At 39.7% G+C, this 21729-nt stretch overlaps 1 long non-coding RNA gene across 1 annotated transcript; it reads right to left on the bottom strand.

The window, feature by feature from the left end:
• Positions 1–16897: 16897 nt before the first annotated feature.
• Positions 16898–19109, bottom strand: LOC120108120. The gene is made up of 2 exons (XR_005509600.1): positions 18711–19109; positions 16898–17993 (listed from the first exon to the last, which is right to left on the bottom strand). It is a non-coding gene; the product is annotated as an uncharacterized LOC120108120 (long non-coding RNA).
• Between the last annotated feature and the right edge of the window lie 2620 nt (positions 19110–21729).

The raw sequence follows: 21729 nt of genomic DNA, 5'->3' as shown, positions 1-21729 counted from the left end.
GGAACACCCCATTCTTCTGGTACTACTGCTTAAACTCAGAGGACTTTCGGCCAGTAAAACAGCATTCGATTGTTTCCAATACAACTTCTTGGTGCGCAAATTGAAGGGAGAATTCCTATGTTTGTAATCGTAAAGGACTAGGACTTGATATCATGGTTTCAAAAACTATTGAAACGGAATGGTACGACAAGTACCATATCGTTCTGGTATAAAACCTACACCGATGTGGATGCTAGATACTGCAACAATTGTAATGGTACATACCAACCATACCAGTCCATACTAATCCGTATCGGTAGTATTATACCAGTACTGATGTTCAATTTTTGGCATATATTAGTTTTGGTATGTAGATACCGTATTGATATCATACCATTCTGATGGAAAAATAATATGAGATTCAATATCCATATCTAAAACCTTGCTTGGTATAGTTGGATAGAATGAAGCTAATTACCAGACATCTAACTGTTGAAATGGTATTCAATTTCATCACCAGCCATATAATTTTTGTAACCATTTTACTCTCACCATGTTCCATGTTTCAGCAGTAGCATATTGTTCCATGGAGCTCTGTCCTATTTTTCTTCACAAAAAATTATGATAACATCAAGCATGCAACATTGTAGCCTGAAACCTTGCCATCTAGAACTGACCCCTATATACCTCTTAGTTGAAGGGTTTTTCTTTAGGTGAACATGTGGATACATGCATTTCCAAATTAAGCTGCCACTACCTTCGATCCATCTCCAAACTCTTACATTTATGTAGGAATTGCAAAGAAAGTTTTACTTTTGAGATGTACAAATAACTAATTTGTGTTATAAATCTTAACATAACAAAACTTATTTTGCATAGTACATCTATGATCTTTTGGATGTCCTTTGAGACACATGTTATTGCATTTTAGGCCTACGTATGCTTGTTAGGCAATTTAGCATTCCATAGCTTTCAGGGAGCCGGGTCAATTCATGTAAGGAGATGTTTGATAACTAAAAAATGCTTAAAATAATTAAATTCAATAATTGAAGTTTAAACTAATCCATGTTCGCCATACTTGTGGATGAAACATATTTGAATACTGCGAATGCTGGCTTTTTATTATCATGTGAAATACATGGAAGACGTTGATAGTTGTCTGCATTACGATGATCTCTCGCTGCTCATATCTCCACTAGAAAACAAAAAATAAAATACTAAAATAATCTTAGTACTTAGTAGTTAATTGCTTTTTTTTAAAAAAAAATGGGTTAAGATCTGGAACACGCCGCGTGTCACGCACCGAGCCCGGAGTACGGTAGACGCTGCACGCCCGCACGGCGAGCCGCACAGGCGTGCAAGGCAGCAGATCATATCAAAGCAAATACAAATGCTTAAAATTGACATAAATATTTAAGTTATTCAAAAGCAGTCTTACAAAATTTCAAAATAGCATATGCCAGCATAATTCAAATATTCAAGCTAATCTAACTAAAATGTTAATAACTGAAGGAATCATCGAAAAATCTAACGCACTCCCCAATCCCATGCGGTCAAGCCTCTGGATATCAAAAACAGATAAAATATAATAATGAGCTATACTAGCCCAGTAAGTAACATAATACCCCAGAGTAGAGTCAAAACATATCTGATGATTAATCAGACCACAAATAATGACTGAAAATTAAATCACAAATAAGCATTTCTTTTCAAAACTTATAATCGTTTTTACAAAAACTCTGATACCAGAATCCCAACACAAATAGGCTATGGCCACGTAACCCAGTGGCATGGGTTGCACAAAGTGCCAAACACCATTATTATTAAGCATCGATGGTACAGTATCCAAACACCACTATTCTAATCACCGATGGTACGGTGTCCAAATACCACTATTCTAATAATCGGTGGTACGGTGTCGAAACCGATTTCTTACAGATTACAAGTCGACAGGTCGAACGTATAATCCCCATTGGCGGGGCCAGAACAGAACAGAACAGGTCATAGCCATGCCGAGAATGCATATATATACAAAAATAGATTTCATAAATTGTCCAATCATATTTTACGGATTTTAGAGCATATAACATAATTTTCAAATAAAATTTAACATGCCTGACCCATTTTACTGAATACAAAACATATGTCAAAATTTAATCAATTTATCAAATAATTTGAAAATCACAATTGATGTATTAAGTTACTTACCTCTTCTCGCTTAACTCCTACTTCAGGTAGGCGGATCAGGTTCACTTGTTTAAATTTAATTAATTTTGTTAAGTGCACATTTTAGCACTCTTTTGGACCTAATTTTCTAAAGTTCTCCTGCATATAACTCTTAAAAAGATGTATTTCTTTATTTTGGTTTTCTTATTGTAATTAAAGGTCCTTCCGGACCGAGCCCACCTAAAACCTAAGTCACTCCCTATCTTTCCACTGCATCATCACGATTCATCCCTATTATTATGAACAGAAGTTCATCTTAACTAATTGCAATCAGGCACATTTCAGCCATGGATCCCTTCTCTTTGCACCACTCTCACTTCATCACAAAATAGAAGATTCTTTTAGCATCCAATCCACTGAACAATGGCTGAAATTAGTGAACAATAGCTGACATTAGGTTGAAAACACTGTTCATATGAACAGTGTTCGAGATGAAAACACTATTCATATGAACAGTGTTTGAGATGAAATTGTTCATATGAACAGTGTTACGTGAAAACACTGTTCACTGTTCATATGAACAGTGTTACGGAAAAATACTGTTCATTTTCACTATTCTTCTTCAGCCTCCTGCATCCATCTCGTGCGAAAACAGGGGAGAGCAACGGTCCCATCGTCCGCGGCCCTGCCGTTCGTGAAGCCAGCAGCGTCCAAGTCTCCCAGCATCCATGCCGTCCGTCGGATCACCTTCCAAATCAGCAACTTCTTCTTCAACCTTCAATCCCAACGTGCTCCCAGAATTTTTTCCAACGTTCAAAGCCGCATCAAGCGCCCGTTCCGTCCGCATCCTAGCAAGGATCCCGCGGCAGCTTCCATCTTCAACGTCCCAGCTCCCTTCCCGAATCAGCATCCCATGATCCCAGCTCTCTTCCGGAGTTCTCCCGCATCCCCTGCTTCCATTTCTTCCGCCCGTGATGCATCCAAAGATTCAGCGTCCGTCTCCTCCGCGATGCAGCAACAGCTCCCCATCCCAGCGATCCCAAGAGATCACGCGTGATCTCAGCATCCAGCCTTCAACATCTCAGCAAGGCGTGATCCCAGACACCGCATCCCCAACCTTCCGCGCATCCCCCATGTCCGAGTTCCAGCATCCCCCAGATTCCAGCGTCCGCGATCCATCCCAGCCGCGTCCTCCTCTTCCGGATTCGAAATCATCCAAATCCCAGCCTCACGTGCTCATCCGTTACCATCCCCAGCTTTTTCCGTCCAATCCCAAGCCGTGATTCAGCATCCAACGTCTCAGCCTTCCCGCGATCAATGCCCGCATCCGCCTCTTTTCCCATTTCACAAATCCTCCCAGCAAAGATCCCGCGGCCAATCAGGATGGTTATTGCGCATCATCGCCCCCTCCGCGTCTGTTCCGATCCTCAGCACCCCGCGACTATAAGAAGTGGAGGCTCTCGGCTGGAAAGGGAGAACGGGGAAAAGAGGGGGAGAGCTCATTTCAAAAACAGAGGATGTTCTGTTCTTGAAGAGAAAAATAAAGAAAGAAAAAAAAAGGAGAGTGTTCCACCGAGAGGGGTTACTTGTTTCCTTGTTTTCTTTTTTTTTTCTTTTTACTTTTGTAAGCATTTTTCTTTTTATGCAATTTATCATTTTTCTTTTATGCAATCTGTGTTTAAGTTTCAGTTTAATTTCTGCAATTTATTTTTATGCATTTTGGAGTTCTTATTTTAATTGCAAAAGCTTTCTTTCTTTCCCTTGCTTATTTTTTTAGAAAAAATAGTTCTGCTTACTAGCTCCGGTTGGTTAGAGATTAGTCAAATATCCTCAAGAAATTATTTTAAATATATATATATATATATATTGCCATGAATCTTAATGGAGTTTCCATTCTTTATTTGTGTGCTCCAATCGCCTCCCTGTGGATCGACCTCCTACAACCACTATTCATCGAGTAGAGGATGGTAAGAGTAGTATAAAAATATTTGTTTGTTGCTTAAGACTTTGACAACGACATCTTTTTTAAGTCATCCTTAGGTCTACCAAAAGAAAGCCGACAACAATTTTGGCGCCGTTGCCGGGGAGGCAAGGCGAGTCACAAGGAAGATTCAGCATCCAAGCCGTGATTCAACATCCAACGTCTCAGCCTTCCCGTGATCAATGCCCGCATCCGCCTCTTTCCCCATTTCAAAAATCCTCCCAGCAATGATCCCGTGGTCAGCCGGGATGATTATTGCGCATCATCGCCCCCTCCGCGTCCGTTCCGATCCTTAGCACCCCGCGACTATAAGAAGTGGAGGCTCCCGGCTGGAAAGGGAGAACGGGGAAAGAAGGGGGAGAGCTCATGTCAAAAACAGAGGATGCTTTGTTCTTGAAAAAAAAAAAGGAGAGTGTTCCATCGAGAGGGGTTAGCTTGTTCCCTTGTTTTCATTTTTTTTTTCTTTTTACTTTTGTAAACATTTTTCTTTTTATGCAATCTATCATTTTTCTTTTATGCAATCCATGTTTAAGTTTCAGTTTAATTTCTGCAATTTATTTTATGCATTTTGGAGTCCTTATTTTAATTGCAAAAGCTTTATTTCTTTCCCTTGTTTATTTTTTTAGAAAAAATAGTTCTGCTTACTAGCTCCGGTTGGTTAGAGATTAATCAAATATCCTCAAGAAATTGTTTTAAAAAGAAAAAAAAAATATTGCCATGAATCTTAATTATATATTTGAGGACCTTTATGTAATAAAACTTTCTTACAGAGATCAAACATTAATTACAGAAGATCCTTTTTGTGAAATAATATACTGTCAAAGGCTTAACTGCAAAATTCTTTTTTTTTTTATTGGCCAAACAAATTCAAGTTTTGGGTTTCAAATTTCGGGTTTCGAATTTTGGGTCTGAACTGGGTTCTGGGTTTCGGGTTTTGGGTCTGAACTGGGTTTAGGGTTTCGGGTCTGAAATGGGCCCAAGTTGGGCCTACAAAGGGTACTGCCCAACTCGGCTAGACTGGGCCCAAGTTGGGCCCGCAATGGACAGGGCCCAATGTTGGCCCGGTTCAGCCCACGATGGGCTTCTCCTCCTTCCTAAGCCTTTCCCCAAACAGAGAAGAAGGGAGCCGGGAGGAGGAGGAAAGGGCTGGCTGGGTGGCTGGCCTAGGCGGCCGGGGACCATTGCCCGGTCGACGGCCAGCCTGCCGCAGTGGCGGCCGGTGGCTTCTGCGACGACAGGCGTGAAGAAGAGACCAAAAGTGGTCTCGATTTTGGGGTCGAACAGGGAAAGAAATCAAGTTATTTGGCAATAGAATGAAGACAAGGAGAAGGGAGACTCACCGGCGGGCAACGGAGGCAGTGGAGAGGAGGGATCTCAGCAGAGGAGCGGCTCGGTCCGGCGGCTAACGGCGGCAGTGCTTTCCAAAGGGGAAGTGGATCTCAAAATAGGGGAAGGTGTGGTTGGTGATGGTGGTTGATCGGGCGTGTAATAACCCCAATTTTTTTTTTTTATATATAAAAAGGGATAGAATAGTCCTTTAAAATTGATATAAGGGGTAAAATTGGAAGGAATCAAAAGATAATGGTATAGTTGTAGATGCATTGAAGTGGTAAGGGTAAAATTGGAAGGAATCAAAAGTTAATGGCATAACGGTAGATATGTTGAAGTGTTAGGGGCAAAATGGGAATTTTTGGTGTGTGATGTGACTTAATTAGGAGGGTTTGGTGGCTCAGACGTGAAACAGAGAGGAGAGGGAGTTCTCAGGCGACAGAGAGGAAGAAAAAAGAAGAAGAGGAAAGAAAAGGAAGAAAGGAAGAGGAAGAAAAAGAAGAAAAAGAAAGGGAAAGAAATCCCGGTTGCACTTCCAGCTGAAGGGAAAAACGTAGATCTCCTTCCCCTCTACGCAAGGACCTCGATTTCCAAAAAGAAAAAGGTAAATATCCATCCCTATCTAGTCTTTTGATGACATTAGGCTATACAAAGGGTGGATATAGTCTAGAGGGGTCGGATAAGGGTTGTAGAGGTGGTTAAAAGAAGAAGAATCGGATTTTGACAAATTTTTCCGGCACTACGGAAAAACTGTGTCGAAGTTCCAACTTCGGCAAATTATTTAGAGGGTCAAACGGCCTCCGATGATGATGCATGTTATCTCTTTGGAATCCTCTGTGAGTGTAGAATGTTAGGTAAAAATTTCATCAAATTTGGAGTCCTGAAAGTGGATCAAAACCGGGATGAAGTAACCCACTGTCAGTTCGGGTTACTGTTCATCCGAGTGGGAAAATAGGAGATTTCATGCCATAATAGGGTATTAAGCCCAGATTAAGCTAAGGGAGACCTTGTACTCGTGCAAGGGAGTCCCTAATACACATAAATGATGAGTTAATTAATAGAAAAAGAAAAAGAGAAAGAAAAGAAAAGATTTAGGGAACGGGGGAGTTGAATCAATTAAAGTTCCCTATATTATAATTGGCACGTAGATTATGGCCCTTGATACAAGACTAAATGTATTGTAAATGCATGTCACAGTTGGGCAAGAAGCTAGGAAACAAGAGAAAGAAGTTCCCCACTGCCAGCTGTAGATTTTTGGAGGCGTATCAGGGCTGTGCCAGATTGACAGGTGAGTGGGAGTCATGTACTTTGCACCATGAGCATTCTTAATTCATTTTCATGAATGTCGCCAAGTGTGAATTGATTCCACTTGTGCATATTGACTGATATTGTAGTAGATTCCTCTATAATCTTGATTCTCCATGCTTGATTATTCTGTATATGCATTTGAGGGAACATTGAGAGGAATTACGAGAGGTTGATGAGTAATCAAATTGATTCCGAATTATGAAATGATTTCTTTTGTAAATTGATTTCATTTTCTCTATTTCAAAGATTTGTAGAGCCTTTTTAGTGGTATATTGAGTTGTATTGCACTTCCTTGACCCTCACTCCTAACCCTGATGTTAGTTTATGATTGGGTCATGATCGAGTGAGTGGTAGTCTTGATATACTCCTTTTTAGTAGAGTATTGGGAGGGTGCATTATGGCATTTATGCATGGCTTGGCAGTATCTGCAGGACACCTATAGTCGATGGGGTTGAACATCGGCCTTTGTGCACATAGTAGCCTTCTGGGTGGGCGGAGCCCAGTCCCTTCCTAGGGGGGGACACGGCCCTAGGCGTAGGATCGGCCGGTCCTACGACTTATATTCTGCTTGCCGCCGGGCATAGTAAGACCCCGCGAGGTGCAGTATGGCTTTCCGCGGATGTAGAATTCCCGCGAGGTGCCGTTTAGTATGTAGATGTGAGATGGATTTCTGTTCTGGATACTGGCCAGCATTTACATGATCAGTGTGGTATTTTATCCTGCATATGCATGTGACAGTGGGGAGTTGTTGCTGGTTCGCTTGGGGCGTAAAACCCACCTCCCGACAGCTGTCTAGTGATGATTTCAGCATATTGACACCTGATTTGTATGTTCCAGCATTATGATCTGTTGAGCATATTCATGAGTAGCATATATGTTTACTTGATTATTCCATATATGCTTTAGATGAGTTGATATTGATTGTGGTGATATTGATGATTTACTCTATATTCTCTATGTTGAGTTCATGTTCATGTTGTTATTGATCTTGAGATTTCATCTCGAGCCATGATTATATTCTGTCTCATGTGCATAGTACTCTCTACTCCACTCACTGAGTATTTATATACTCACTCCCCAGTTTGATATTTTTGATTGCAGGGCAGGTATTGTATAGAGAGGAGCAGGATTAGTGGTTGCCTGCTAGCTGTGCCGCTCCATAGTATAGTATAATGTAGATAGAGGTTTATACCTTTTGGTGTATTATAAACCTTCTATTGTATATAGTGCATAGTTACAGTCATAGATCCTGTTGTGGATATGGGTTTGACCATGGATGGATTAGGAAGCAGGTATATATATATGTGTGCAGATGAGTTATATGCCTGAGATGATGTATTGCTATATATTGTCCAGGTTTATTATGTGACAGATTATGTGATTGCTGCTCTGACAGGTAGTGTGTTGTATGTATTGAGATAATCCTGACAGGTCACTATAGGAAAAGTGATCATTTTGTGCATGCATCATGCCAAATTTTTCAAGATTTATTGATGATTGATAGGTAGTAGGGTTCTACGCGGTGGCTGGTGGCCTTATGCCTACCCGCACCCTAGGACCGTCGCGGCGGCCCGCCGGGAACGGGGCGGGGGTCGTGACAAAGCTTGGTATCAGAGCAAAGGTTAAACAAGAGTCCTGTCAGAGCAATAGGATGAGTCAGGATTAAGTATAGGATTATACTATGGAGCATAGGATTTTTCTGTATGTTATTTTATGAGTCATTTACAACTCAGTAAAATATATCATGACTCAGTGTGTAACGACCATCCTCTCTTTTTGACTTTTTAGAGAGATATAAAGAATACCTCCAAGGAGAGGACCTGCTCGTCCTGGAAGGAGGATGGAGCCAGATATAGTATTGGATGCGGGTTCTGCACATGTCGAGCCCCAAAGAGAAAAATCTCCTCCTGCTGATAGACGGAGGGTTAATGATCAAGGAGATGTAGGAAGTAGAGATGCATTGATGGAACAGTTACTGGCGGAGAATCAGGCTCTGAGGGAGCAGATTGCTCGGGAAAAATCTCCTGCCCCGTCAGTAGTATCCATCCCACCTCCTGTACCTGTGCCAAGAAGTTTGGCCAGGCGGGCTTTAAATGATGAGGGGATTACTGTACAAGAATTTCTGAGGCTTAGAACCTCGGAGTTTAAGGGGGAAGAAGGTGAAGATCCTCAGAGATTTCTGGAGGAGACTGAAAAGATGATACGGAGACTGCCCTGTTCTGATGCAAGAGCTATAGAACTTGTAGGGCTTACAATGAAAGAAGATGCCTGGGGCTGGTACCAGAGGCACGTGGAGGACAGATTGTACAGTAGGAATCCTCCAACCTGGGAAGAGTTCAGGCAAGCAGTGATGGATGAGTTTTTGTCTCCGGCTGAGAGGCAAAATCGGGCTCTTCAGTTTGAGAGGCTGAAGCAGATGCCCGGAATGAGCGTATCTGAGTACGCTCGTGAGTTCACTAGATTGGGGAAGTATGCTCCTTACATCATCCCCACTGAAGCTGCCAGGATAGAAAGGTTCAGACGAGGTCTGATTTCCCCGCTTTATAATGCAGTACTGGCAGTAGAGGTCCCCACCTTATCTAGATTGATAAAGCAAAACAGTGGGAGACCAGAAACAAAGAGGAAAGAGCTGAAAGAGAACAGAGGAAAATGAGTATGGGGAAAGGGCAAAGCAGTAGAGATAGATCTGAGGGAGTAGATCTCTCGGAGGGCCCGATGGAGCAGTCTGTACGCTCAGCTCCACCTGCCCCACGTAAGAGGAAATGGAGGGAAAAGAGGTCAATCACAAGATACTTTTCTACCATCAGTACCTCGTCCTCCAGTCACTATGGCCAGAACTGAATCTAGGTTCCAATCATGGCCAGTATGTGGCATATGTGGGAAGCAGCACCCTGGCAGATGCAGAATGGGTCAGGGAGTGTGCTACAGATGTGGACAGCCGGGTCATTTTGTCAGAGAATGCCCGCAGGGTGCCACCCAGCAGTTTGTGCCTTTGGCATCCTATCCTTCTGTGCAGATGGACAGGCCTAGTAGTAGGGAGCCTGTAGGCAGAGGTAGAGGTCAAGCACAAACATCACAGCAGAGTGCTGGACCATCTCAACTGTCAGCTCCAGTAGGCAGAGGGCAAGGAAGGGTGTTCACGGTAAATCCACAGGAGGCACAGACATCGAATGCAGCTATGACAGGTAATTTACTCTTTTAAATTCGAGGACGAATTTTATATAAGGGGGGGAGGATGTAATAACCCCAATTTTTTTTTTTTATATATAAAAAGGGATAGAATAGTCCTTTAAAATTGATATAAGGGGTAAAATTGGAAGGAATCAAAAGATAATGGTATAGTTGTAGATGCATTGAAGTGGTAAGGGTAAAATTGGAAGGAATCAAAAGTTAATGGCATAACGGTAGATATGTTGAAGTGTTAGGGGCAAAATGGGAATTTTTGGTGTGTGATGTGACTTAATTAGGAGGGTTTGGTGGCTCAGACGTGAAACAGAGAGGAGAGGGAGTTCTCAGGCGACAGAGAGGAAGAAAAAAGAAGAAGAGGAAAGAAAAGGAAGAAAGGAAGAGGAAGAAAAAGAAGAAAAAGAAAGGGAAAGAAATCCCGGTTGCACTTCCAGCTGAAGGGAAAAACGTAGATCTCCTTCCCCTCTACGCAAGGACCTCGATTTCCAAAAAGAAAAAGGTAAATATCCATCCCTATCTAGTCTTTTGATGACATTAGGCTATACAAAGGGTGGATATAGTCTAGAGGGGTCGGATAAGGGTTGTAGAGGTGGTTAAAAGAAGAAGAATCGGATTTTGACAAATTTTTCCGGCACTACGGAAAAACTGTGTCGAAGTTCCAACTTCGGCAAATTATTTAGAGGGTCAAACGGCCTCCGATGATGATGCATGTTATCTCTTTGGAATCCTCTGTGAGTGTAGAATGTTAGGTAAAAATTTCATCAAATTTGGAGTCCTGAAAGTGGATCAAAACCGGGATGAAGTAACCCACTGTCAGTTCGGGTTACTGTTCATCCGAGTGGGAAAATAGGAGATTTCATGCCATAATAGGGTATTAAGCCCAGATTAAGCTAAGGGAGACCTTGTACTCGTGCAAGGGAGTCCCTAATACACATAAATGATGAGTTAATTAATAGAAAAAGAAAAAGAGAAAGAAAAGAAAAGATTTAGGGAACGGGGGAGTTGAATCAATTAAAGTTCCCTATATTATAATTGGCACGTAGATTATGGCCCTTGATACAAGACTAAATGTATTGTAAATGCATGTCACAGTTGGGCAAGAAGCTAGGAAACAAGAGAAAGAAGTTCCCCACTGCCAGCTGTAGATTTTTGGAGGCGTATCAGGGCTGTGCCAGATTGACAGGTGAGTGGGAGTCATGTACTTTGCACCATGAGCATTCTTAATTCATTTTCATGAATGTCGCCAAGTGTGAATTGATTCCACTTGTGCATATTGACTGATATTGTAGTAGATTCCTCTATAATCTTGATTCTCCATGCTTGATTATTCTGTATATGCATTTGAGGGAACATTGAGAGGAATTACGAGAGGTTGATGAGTAATCAAATTGATTCCGAATTATGAAATGATTTCTTTTGTAAATTGATTTCATTTTCTCTATTTCAAAGATTTGTAGAGCCTTTTTAGTGGTATATTGAGTTGTATTGCACTTCCTTGACCCTCACTCCTAACCCTGATGTTAGTTTATGATTGGGTCATGATCGAGTGAGTGGTAGTCTTGATATACTCCTTTTTAGTAGAGTATTGGGAGGGTGCATTATGGCATTTATGCATGGCTTGGCAGTATCTGCAGGACACCTATAGTCGATGGGGTTGAACATCGGCCTTTGTGCACATAGTAGCCTTCTGGGTGGGCGGAGCCCAGTCCCTTCCTAGGGGGGGACACGGCCCTAGGCGTAGGATCGGCCGGTCCTACGACTTATATTCTGCTTGCCGCCGGGCATAGTAAGACCCCGCGAGGTGCAGTATGGCTTTCCGCGGATGTAGAATTCCCGCGAGGTGCCGTTTAGTATGTAGATGTGAGATGGATTTCTGTTCTGGATACTGGCCAGCATTTACATGATCAGTGTGGTATTTTATCCTGCATATGCATGTGACAGTGGGGAGTTGTTGCTGGTTCGCTTGGGGCGTAAAACCCACCTCCCGACAGCTGTCTAGTGATGATTTCAGCATATTGACACCTGATTTGTATGTTCCAGCATTATGATCTGTTGAGCATATTCATGAGTAGCATATATGTTTACTTGATTATTCCATATATGCTTTAGATGAGTTGATATTGATTGTGGTGATATTGATGATTTACTCTATATTCTCTATGTTGAGTTCATGTTCATGTTGTTATTGATCTTGAGATTTCATCTCGAGCCATGATTATATTCTGTCTCATGTGCATAGTACTCTCTACTCCACTCACTGAGTATTTATATACTCACTCCCCAGTTTGATATTTTTGATTGCAGGGCAGGTATTGTATAGAGAGGAGCAGGATTAGTGGTTGCCTGCTAGCTGTGCCGCTCCATAGTATAGTATAATGTAGATAGAGGTTTATACCTTTTGGTGTATTATAAACCTTCTATTGTATATAGTGCATAGTTACAGTCATAGATCCTGTTGTGGATATGGGTTTGACCATGGATGGATTAGGAAGCAGGTATATATATATGTGTGCAGATGAGTTATATGCCTGAGATGATGTATTGCTATATATTGTCCAGGTTTATTATGTGACAGATTATGTGATTGCTGCTCTGACAGGTAGTGTGTTGTATGTATTGAGATAATCCTGACAGGTCACTATAGGAAAAGTGATCATTTTGTGCATGCATCATGCCAAATTTTTCAAGATTTATTGATGATTGATAGGTAGTAGGGTTCTACGCGGTGGCTGGTGGCCTTATGCCTACCCGCACCCTAGGACCGTCGCGGCGGCCCGCCGGGAACGGGGCGGGGGTCGTGACAGGGCGGCACGCCAGCCACTTGGGAGGCAAGAGCAGAGGAAGGAGAGGGAGGAGAGGAAAAGAAAGAGAGGGCTCAGAGGTGGTCTTAGGAGGAAGAAGAAAGAGGGTTTTATAGAATTATTTTGCATGGCTTACCGTCGCGATTCTTGCGGCGGTTTGGCGAAATCGGCGGCCGCAGAGTGGCCGCGGAGTGGACGCGGGATAGCTGCAGTGCAGCCGCAGAGTGCTCGCGTTGCCCCTATGCTCGGAAAAGTCGGAGGGGATCGCGATTGCGATCCCCTACTCTGCCCCTTCCCAAAGGGGCGTTGGGCTGAAGTCGGCTGGGGCTGCCGGCTTCAGCCCAGTATCTCACATTCTCTGCCCCTTAAGAAAATTTCGTCATCGAAATTTGAGAGATCTAAGCCTTTCTAATTTAAAGATGCTCAGCCCATTGAGTAATATAAATCCAAGATCTCATTCTCCTTGATCAAAATCAGTGTAATAGATAACTTTGGATCAACTATCAAAAATTTCATAAAACTTGCAAGATTAACACTAGATAAGCGACTGACTAAAATCTCAGAATGAAATTATTATCTTGATGCACATTCACTCGAGATCGGATTAGGATCAATTCACAACAGGAATTATTAAAATTAGTTGTGTTTGGGATAGAACTTGAAATAAAATAGATCTCATACACTTATCATGGTAGTGTGCTAATCGCTCAAAGGATAATGACCAACCTTAGAGTCAAATCATTATATGGTAATGTACCAACTCCCTTTGGCCTCCGCGAAATCACCGCAGGCGCATCCGCGGAAGGCGCGGATGCGTCCACAAAAAGATCAAAAAGTCTCTGCTCAAAACTCTATAAATATCCGTTGATTTCATCTCTTTCGATATACAAAAAAATAGGAAAAAATATTGGAGAAATTCTGAAATAAAATTTCTTCCTCCTCTTAGCCACTTCTGATTTTTATTTTTGCTCTATCATATTCTATTTTATTCTTTTTTTTTGTTTTTCGCTGGATCTGTAAGTCCGATCGGATTCGTTTTGACTTCTTCCGAGACGTACCGAAGAAGAATTTGTAGGGTCGTCGTATCTCAGAGGAGGATTGTCGGAAGATCTATACGTGGGGGCAAACACTTCTTTGGAACAGCGTCTACGCACTTCGACCTGCCTTCAATTAGGCTATTTTCTTTACTCTTATTTTAAATTTAATATTAGTAGATCCGTAGGATTTGCAACTTTATGATTTAAATATATTAAATTAATAGATTTATTTTGTGCTAGAATAGACTTCTTTTGTGATAAAATGATTTATTTTGATGCCGAAAAAAAATATATTATTTCTTTTAAGAATTTCTATTAATTGTGATTATAGATTTATTTGCTTGTTTAGGTGATATATTGCTAATAGATGGCTCCTTGAGAAACATACATAGCCAACCTCGGAGTCAAGCCCTTGAACACGGAAAAAGAGAAAATATCAGCTTATAGCAAAATTTAGGTGAAGTAATCTCAATACTGAAGATTACAAGCATAATTACATGCTTAGAGAATAAGTGAATCGGTTGTTCAATTGTCAACAGAGGAAGAATGATTGCATGGATTTTTTGGGGGAAAAACATGGATTCATTTAAAGTAACTACGTGATAGAGACATGATAAAATTACACTCACCTGTAAAGACCTTGCATACCTTCTTCCCTAGCTATTTCTTGAAGCGCATGAAGAACCCCATCGTACCTTCCAAGAGTGCCAGGAGCCTAGATAATAATTTCTCATTAAAAACACAGAACTCTCTAAGCTCACACATGTAAATGGCTACAAGGCATAAAAAAGTATCTGATCTCATATTCCCAAAAATGATGATCATATTCAAGCCATCAGCTTCAACAAATTGCTTTCTTGCAGTTGTTTAGTTACTTATCAAGTACTTTCAATATTCATTTTTGTTAATTGCATCTAGCATTCATTTAATTGGGACTCAAAGGGAAGGCCTGACCTCATTATGACTTTTGTAATCAAGAATGCCTCATTTGCATTAAATATTTTATGATTTTGTTCTCAAAACTACAAATAGTACATTTATCAAATCTAATTAACTAATTGCAAATAATACATCTACCGAATATAATCTAACTTATCTAGCATTTTTTGTCCAATCCACCTGGCCAAATTCTCGGCAGGTTTGCACAAGGAATATTGGCCTGCCAAGTTTTATATTGACCTCAAAATTTTAGGCCTGAGTTGATTTTGGGTCAGGGTCAGGCATGAGCTGGATATAAGTTTATCTTGCCTTGGCTTGCCTTGCCTGCCCAAACAGTTTATATATGATAAATGTATCAATAATTCCTAATATTGTCCTTAGTTTCAACCCTAAAATTGCTTCCCTTATTCCTTCACCCTCTTCCCCTCTCCTCCCACTTTGGCAGCTTTCCCTCTCTTTCTTATATCCCTTCATCCCTTTCCTCCTCTGCCACCATAGACGCACCACTTGTCAGTGACTACCATTGCACCCAAGGTATGATGCGTCCCCTCTCTATCATCTTAATCCTTTAATCTCCATTTCATGGCTCTCCTCTCCACTCCCCGACACCACTCTCAACTACACCCTCCAGTACCTAATTGTTGATCCATGACTCCTCTTTTTCCCAAAACTAAACCACAACCCCAACCTTCCCCCTCCCTTTCCCGAACATCACCTCTACCCATATAGGCCTAGCCCCTCCCCCTCCTCAACCCCCGTATTTCTCTCAAAGCAGCCATGAAATGAAGGTTGCCTTTGAGTGTTGAACCTAGGGTTAGGCCATGAAGGGCTCATCCTACCTCAGGCCTATGGTTTAACTGTTTAATAATCAGGCTAGATTTGGGCTATATTAAAGTAGGTGCAAAGTCAGCTAGTTTAGGCTCCTGCCAACTATTTGGCTCTTGACCTTGCACTGTGACCTGAAATGAACCTGGCCCAGCTAAAAAATATCTAGGTTTATTTGATATGAATGACAGAACATACTAGAGTTTCCAAATATTAACAAGTTCATGTGATAGTACATTATACCTTTAGAAGGCACTATACACCCAATATTTGACAAGTAACTATTAGAACGATGCTTATATACGATATGCCCTTAGCAGTTTTTTGTGTGTGAAACCATCCAGTTGTGATTTATTGGCAAAAAATTTTATAATGATAATATAGTTAATTTATTCATGATCAAATTCCTATTCATGACCTAGAAATGTCAAAACACATGGCACGATGCTGACGGAACTTGGTATATTTCTGCTGCATCTGTAATTGTTTAGTGTTATATATGAAGGTTTTTCTATCTCCAAGTGATATATTTTCTGGGACCAATGTTTCTTTTCCCGTATTGTGACAGGTAGTAAGCAATAAAGCTTTTTGAATTTTGTGTTATTTATGTTGGAGCTTTCATAGGAGGGCTGGCCTATGGATCCTTTCTGCATTTTCGCTTTCATGAAGGTCAAATCTACAATAGATAGAACTTTTTTGTGTTGCTTGTCATAACTTCATACATGTGTATTTGGGTTGTTCCTCTCTGATCCTCAAAAGGGAGGAATAAATTGCACGGTTGATGTAGTTTGTCAAACTCTATTTTAAGGTCTGCCGTTTTGATACCGGATTCTATACCGGTGCCACATTAGCACTGTATCAATATAATACAGAATGAATTTTTTTTTTTACGTAGGGAGTATCGTACATTTTCCGTATCAGATATTGGTACCAAACTAAAACAATATAGTATGCTCTGTACTGTTCAATTCGGGTTGGTACGGCAAATTATGCTTTGTTCCATATAACTGCAGATCATAGGTAGTTTGTGTAGCTAACGTAAATGCTTTGTGGCCCAACCCTAGTACCAAGCTCCATCATCACGTGTCGTGCTATCGCTAACTTGGCAACCTAATGTCGCACCACAGAAGGCAGAAAAAAGGTAGATGGGAGGAAGGCTAACAAAAACCAACGCACAGCCTTCCCTGTTTTCTTCGTCCGCGGTGCATTCAAGTTACGGATTCCAGATGTCAAAACGAAAAGCAGGTTCAGGAATAAAAGTGGACGGTTTATAACATCAACAGTCTCTTGGATATGAGATCTAGCATACACTGTATAACCAATGCTTTAGAGAAGGCTCTTGCTCATGAACAAGCTTGTCATGTAATTTTGTACTATTATCATGAACATTACAATCCTCGGAAGCAGAAATTTCGCCTGAGGATTCAATGACTGCACATAAGGAGTCTGTTTCTTGTTGGCACCGTCCAAGTGTGCAATCAGTTGAACTTAAAAGATCCATGTTACAGTCGAAGTGAAGACCAGAACTTGGATTTCTTAAAACAATGATTGCCTCTTTCGAAGTTTTCAATGGTTGAAATGTATAAGTTGAATAATGAGAACCATGAGTTTGTAGAACTTTTTCTACTAAATTCACAACATTACCACTAGAAACATCTTCACATTCAGTTGCGACAATACCTCCTTCACTCTGATTAGCAGATAAGTCAGCCAAAGAATTTCTTTCTGCAATGGTGCAGTTATCATCTGTTCCATCCGATCCATTGCTAGTGGGTTTGGTCAGAAATTTCTCCCTAATTGTACTTTCATATGCGTGTGCCAGATCATTGGAACCTCTTGGCTTGCCACCTTATCGATTCCATAAGAGTCTACAGGCAAATGAGAATCACCGACCTGGACATTTTTACAGATGAAAGAATTAATGACATTCCTATTGCATGAAGCAAACAATAACCTTTTCTTGATTGTTTTCAGAACTTCAAAGTTTGACTTTGCAGATGATGAGAAACAGCTACTGGATGTGAGATTATTGCAAAAATTTTCTCCATTGGCAGATTTAGATTTATGCTTTGTTTGGCCATCAGAATAGCATATATGATTATCCTTCTGACAAATGTCGTGGTATTTCAAGCTTCCATTGGTATGAAAAATTGCTGGCTGACCAACATAATCCCAGATCCCTGCAACTGCTGATATAAACTTCGCTGTACTTACTCTGTTGCTAGGAGCTTTGGTTTCAGATTGTGCATTGCTTTTTGCACGAGAAATAGAGACATCCTCCTTGAGGAAAAAATGTATTTGGCTCAAAGGATTGCACTTCCATTGGAACCCACCAATATCTGGTTGAAGATCTATTGCTTTTTGAAGGCCGGCACTGGGAAGCCATTTTCAGAAACCCTATATAGAAGTGTCCTTGACTGCTAAAGAGTAGCAATATCTACACTGAAAAGAATAACAAACACTTCAACAACTCAGAAAAGCACAAGAGTTAATATTTAGTAGCAAAGAAATAGTTACAGCACGATAACATGGAGCATGCATTCTAATATAACTCTTGATATCAGAGTAAAAAGCCTGCATAGCTAATACCAATATCAATAAACGCATACAAAATGGCGATCATAATGTCTGAAAAAGGTATAAGAAAATTTTATTATTTTACTAAGTAATTACATCACAACTAGCACAGTGTAATGAAGAGTACCGCAGAGGTGATTCCAAAAAAGTTGAATGATAGAACTAATTAACTGGAGGTTTTATTTCTAGCAGACTTGAATATAGGAAGCAAATTGCCCAGGTCAAATCAGTACGCAAGCTCACAAATTCCAATGAAACCTAACAAGCACGCAACTCCAGATAAACCAGAAAAGGCGAGATTAAATAAAAAACACTGTTCCTCTCGGAGCTCTTGCATCAAACAGGAATTCTGCATAACCTAGCATCGAAATTCCCCGACACCACTAACTCAAACACAACATATCATCCGATCATAAGTTCATCTTTTGAAATTTAACTGCAGATCCGACATAGTAGAAAGTGCAATTATCGGTGTAAAATGAAGCACAGATTTCTTCAAAGGATATTCATCAATTCACATTCAAGACAATTACCTTTTCCAAGAAATCACAAACCCTAGCTCTAGATCGATGGGATTTATACCTCAAAGGGATTCGAAGGAGAGGAGCCTGCTCCAAACGGAGTAGGACAAGGGCTTCTCTACTGCGGGCTTGGGTGCTCTTCGAGGTCTTCCATCTGCCTCCTCTTATATATCGTTCGAAGAGGAGATTCTCTCGAGCGAGCATCGTTCCCGGTTCCAAAACTCTCCAAAAATCATTGTTTTCACTATCCAATCTAACTCTCTTCAGCTGCGGTCGATCTCAACCGAAATCTGGAACATTTTCTTCGTGGAGAGAACACAGCCTCGGCTACTTTGTGCAAACGTTTTTTTAGCGAGTGTTTTCTTTTTTGAAAACGAATGATGGATAGAAGTTGCCACGACTGCTTTTTTTTACAAGAAAAAAAATATTTTATCTCTGTCGAAATTTTTCCTAAACTTGTACAAATGCAGAGCTTATTAGGATATTTTTATAGAATTAAACTAACAATTTTTAAGGATTCAGCGCTTTTAGTATATTTAGCTTGTATTTTCTAAAAATTTATCCAAATCCAAATCCAAACCTAATTCGTAGTCTGTGAGAAGAAAAAGATATATAGATTTTTTTTTCTTCCCACAGAATTTAGACTGGTTGGTACTTAGTGGATACAGAGTCATGCTTAGATGGACGACCTAATTATCGAATTCTACAGAATTTTCAACTCAATTTTATAGTATTATTGAAACAGAGCTGAAGAGTTTTTGATCTTAGCTACACCGAGAGCTTGTCTAAGTCCCATGTTTATTCTTGCCACATCGGACCAGCTGAAAAACCAGCAAACCAACCTTTGGCCTATCCGGTTTCTTAAAGGATTTGGAAATGCATTCGGATCTTTCAAAAAATTAGCCAGTTTTTAGGAAAAAAAACCTGAAGTCTTTTTTTTCAAATTAGGAATTGGAGGCAACCCCTTGAACTCTTACAAAAGAGCATTAATATGCATCACTAGAGAGAAGCAAACTAACAACCGAAAACATCATGATGCAAAACTAACAGCTGCAGGGATTGCTGCAACCTAGAGTGACGGTTCATCAATCTCACATCCTATATTAGCTAATCCAATCAGCTACTTGAAATGTTGTAACCCATATCAAGGGTTCATCAAGCTCACATCCCATATTAGCTAAACAATCAGCCATTTGATTACCTTTCCGAAGTATGTGAGTTGTCGAGAAGAAAGATAGTTGCTAGAATAAGTAAATAAAAACCTATACTTTAAACTGGGATACGGATTGCTGATATTTCACATGGTATACAATCGCCAAACCACTGCACAATAACTTGTTGTTGTGTCATTTTGATTTTTTTTATACTTATTCAATGTCATTACGTGAAATTATTTTAAATAGGTTATGATATTTCATAATCAAATAATTTGTATAAAAAATATAATCATTTCAATCTTTTGGAGGAGAATGAAACATACAATGCATACTTATTTTATTTTTTGAGTATTTTCAAATCTTAACATTGTAGTATTACAAAATCAATAAGTTTCAAATATCGTTTCCCATAATATAAATAATTTCATAGGTTTTAAAATTAAATAATTCATGATTATTTTCTGTTTATGCTATCATCAAAGAGTAGCATAGAATGTCGATCAATGTGATTTAAAAAGTAAAATCGAAATATAAAATTATAAAATATAGATATTTTAAAATATATTTATAATGCAAATCCAATCCGAGTGATGGCCAAGTTGGCAACCCAAATCCTTAGCCAAGTTGGTCTTTGGTATGCTAAGTCTGAATCCAGTGAGAGATATATTTAGTAAAAGATACTAATAGATATCTTTTTATTTATTTTTATATAAAATAAATTGCAATAATCTATCATTTTTATGGTATGGATATTTTATTATTTTTGATGTGGATCATGGATATTACATATGTAATAACTAATTAAATTATGATTGTCATAACTTTTATATTTATTCCTTTTTTATAATTTTTAAATTTTGTTACTTCTAAATATTCATTATTATATAGTACAAATGATTCCATAGGTCAATGGATTTACCCATGTTTCACCCACAGCTGAATTGTTCACTCATGACCCAAACACTAATGAGTTAGCATCAAAGTTAGTTTTCAAAATACTAACATGGATGCCCGTCTTTGGTAAAATTAGTTTACCTATATTTTTGGTATATGTGACTTACTAATGCAGCTACATAATATAAGCTCAAAATAAAGGAAAATACTTCAGAGTGCCTATCAGTACACATGAAAAGTTTTTCCAAGCCCACTCGATACTTACTAGACAAGTTTGTACTCAATTACTTTGTGTGTATCACACCGATTCTCTTAAGCCATACCAATTTTTTATACCTTTTGATTGGAAGAATTTTTCGTATATATAAGATAAGTAGACAAAGAACCTAAAAACAACTTTGTAAATGCCAATTCTCTTTAAGTAGACAAACAATTTTGTATATACCAAATTTTTTATGCCTTCAAAAGTGGGTTCTCTTTGAGGAAGAAATTTTTGATAAATTAACCCACTTTTCTAGGATAGTTTTGAAAGGACTTGTTGTTACTTAAATGAGTATTGGTTCCAATCACTCATTAGTAATCATCGCTCATTCACCTAGATATCAATCGGGTCTTGTATGCGCTCTATCAGTTACACACTTTCACATCCCCAGTGAATTAAATGATGATTAGAAGTGGATTTTGATAACCTAGGACCTTACCCACATAGGCTAGCCAGCATGTATTCTTTTATAATCCTTAGTCCTGGTATCATTATCCAAGTTCTTCCCAACGCATGATCGATGCGAATTAAACCTAGGACCTTACCAATGCAACTACATAATAGCAGCTCAAAATAAAGGAAAATACTTTAGGGTGCCCACTAGTGCATATGAAAAGTTTTTCCAAGCCCACTCACTACTAGCTAGGCAAGGTTGTCCTCAATCACTTTGTGTGTATCACACCGATTCTCTTGAGCCATACCAATTTTTATGCCTTTTGATTAGAGGAATTTTTCGTGTATATAAGATAAGCAGACAAGCAACATAA

This window comes from Phoenix dactylifera, unplaced genomic scaffold, assembly GCF_009389715.1.
Source record: "Phoenix dactylifera cultivar Barhee BC4 unplaced genomic scaffold, palm_55x_up_171113_PBpolish2nd_filt_p 001182F, whole genome shotgun sequence".
Taxonomy (NCBI): Eukaryota; Viridiplantae; Streptophyta; class Magnoliopsida; order Arecales; family Arecaceae; genus Phoenix; species Phoenix dactylifera.
The sequence above is the reverse complement of the archived record's forward strand: the minus strand, read 5'-3'. Positions and strand labels throughout refer to the sequence as shown.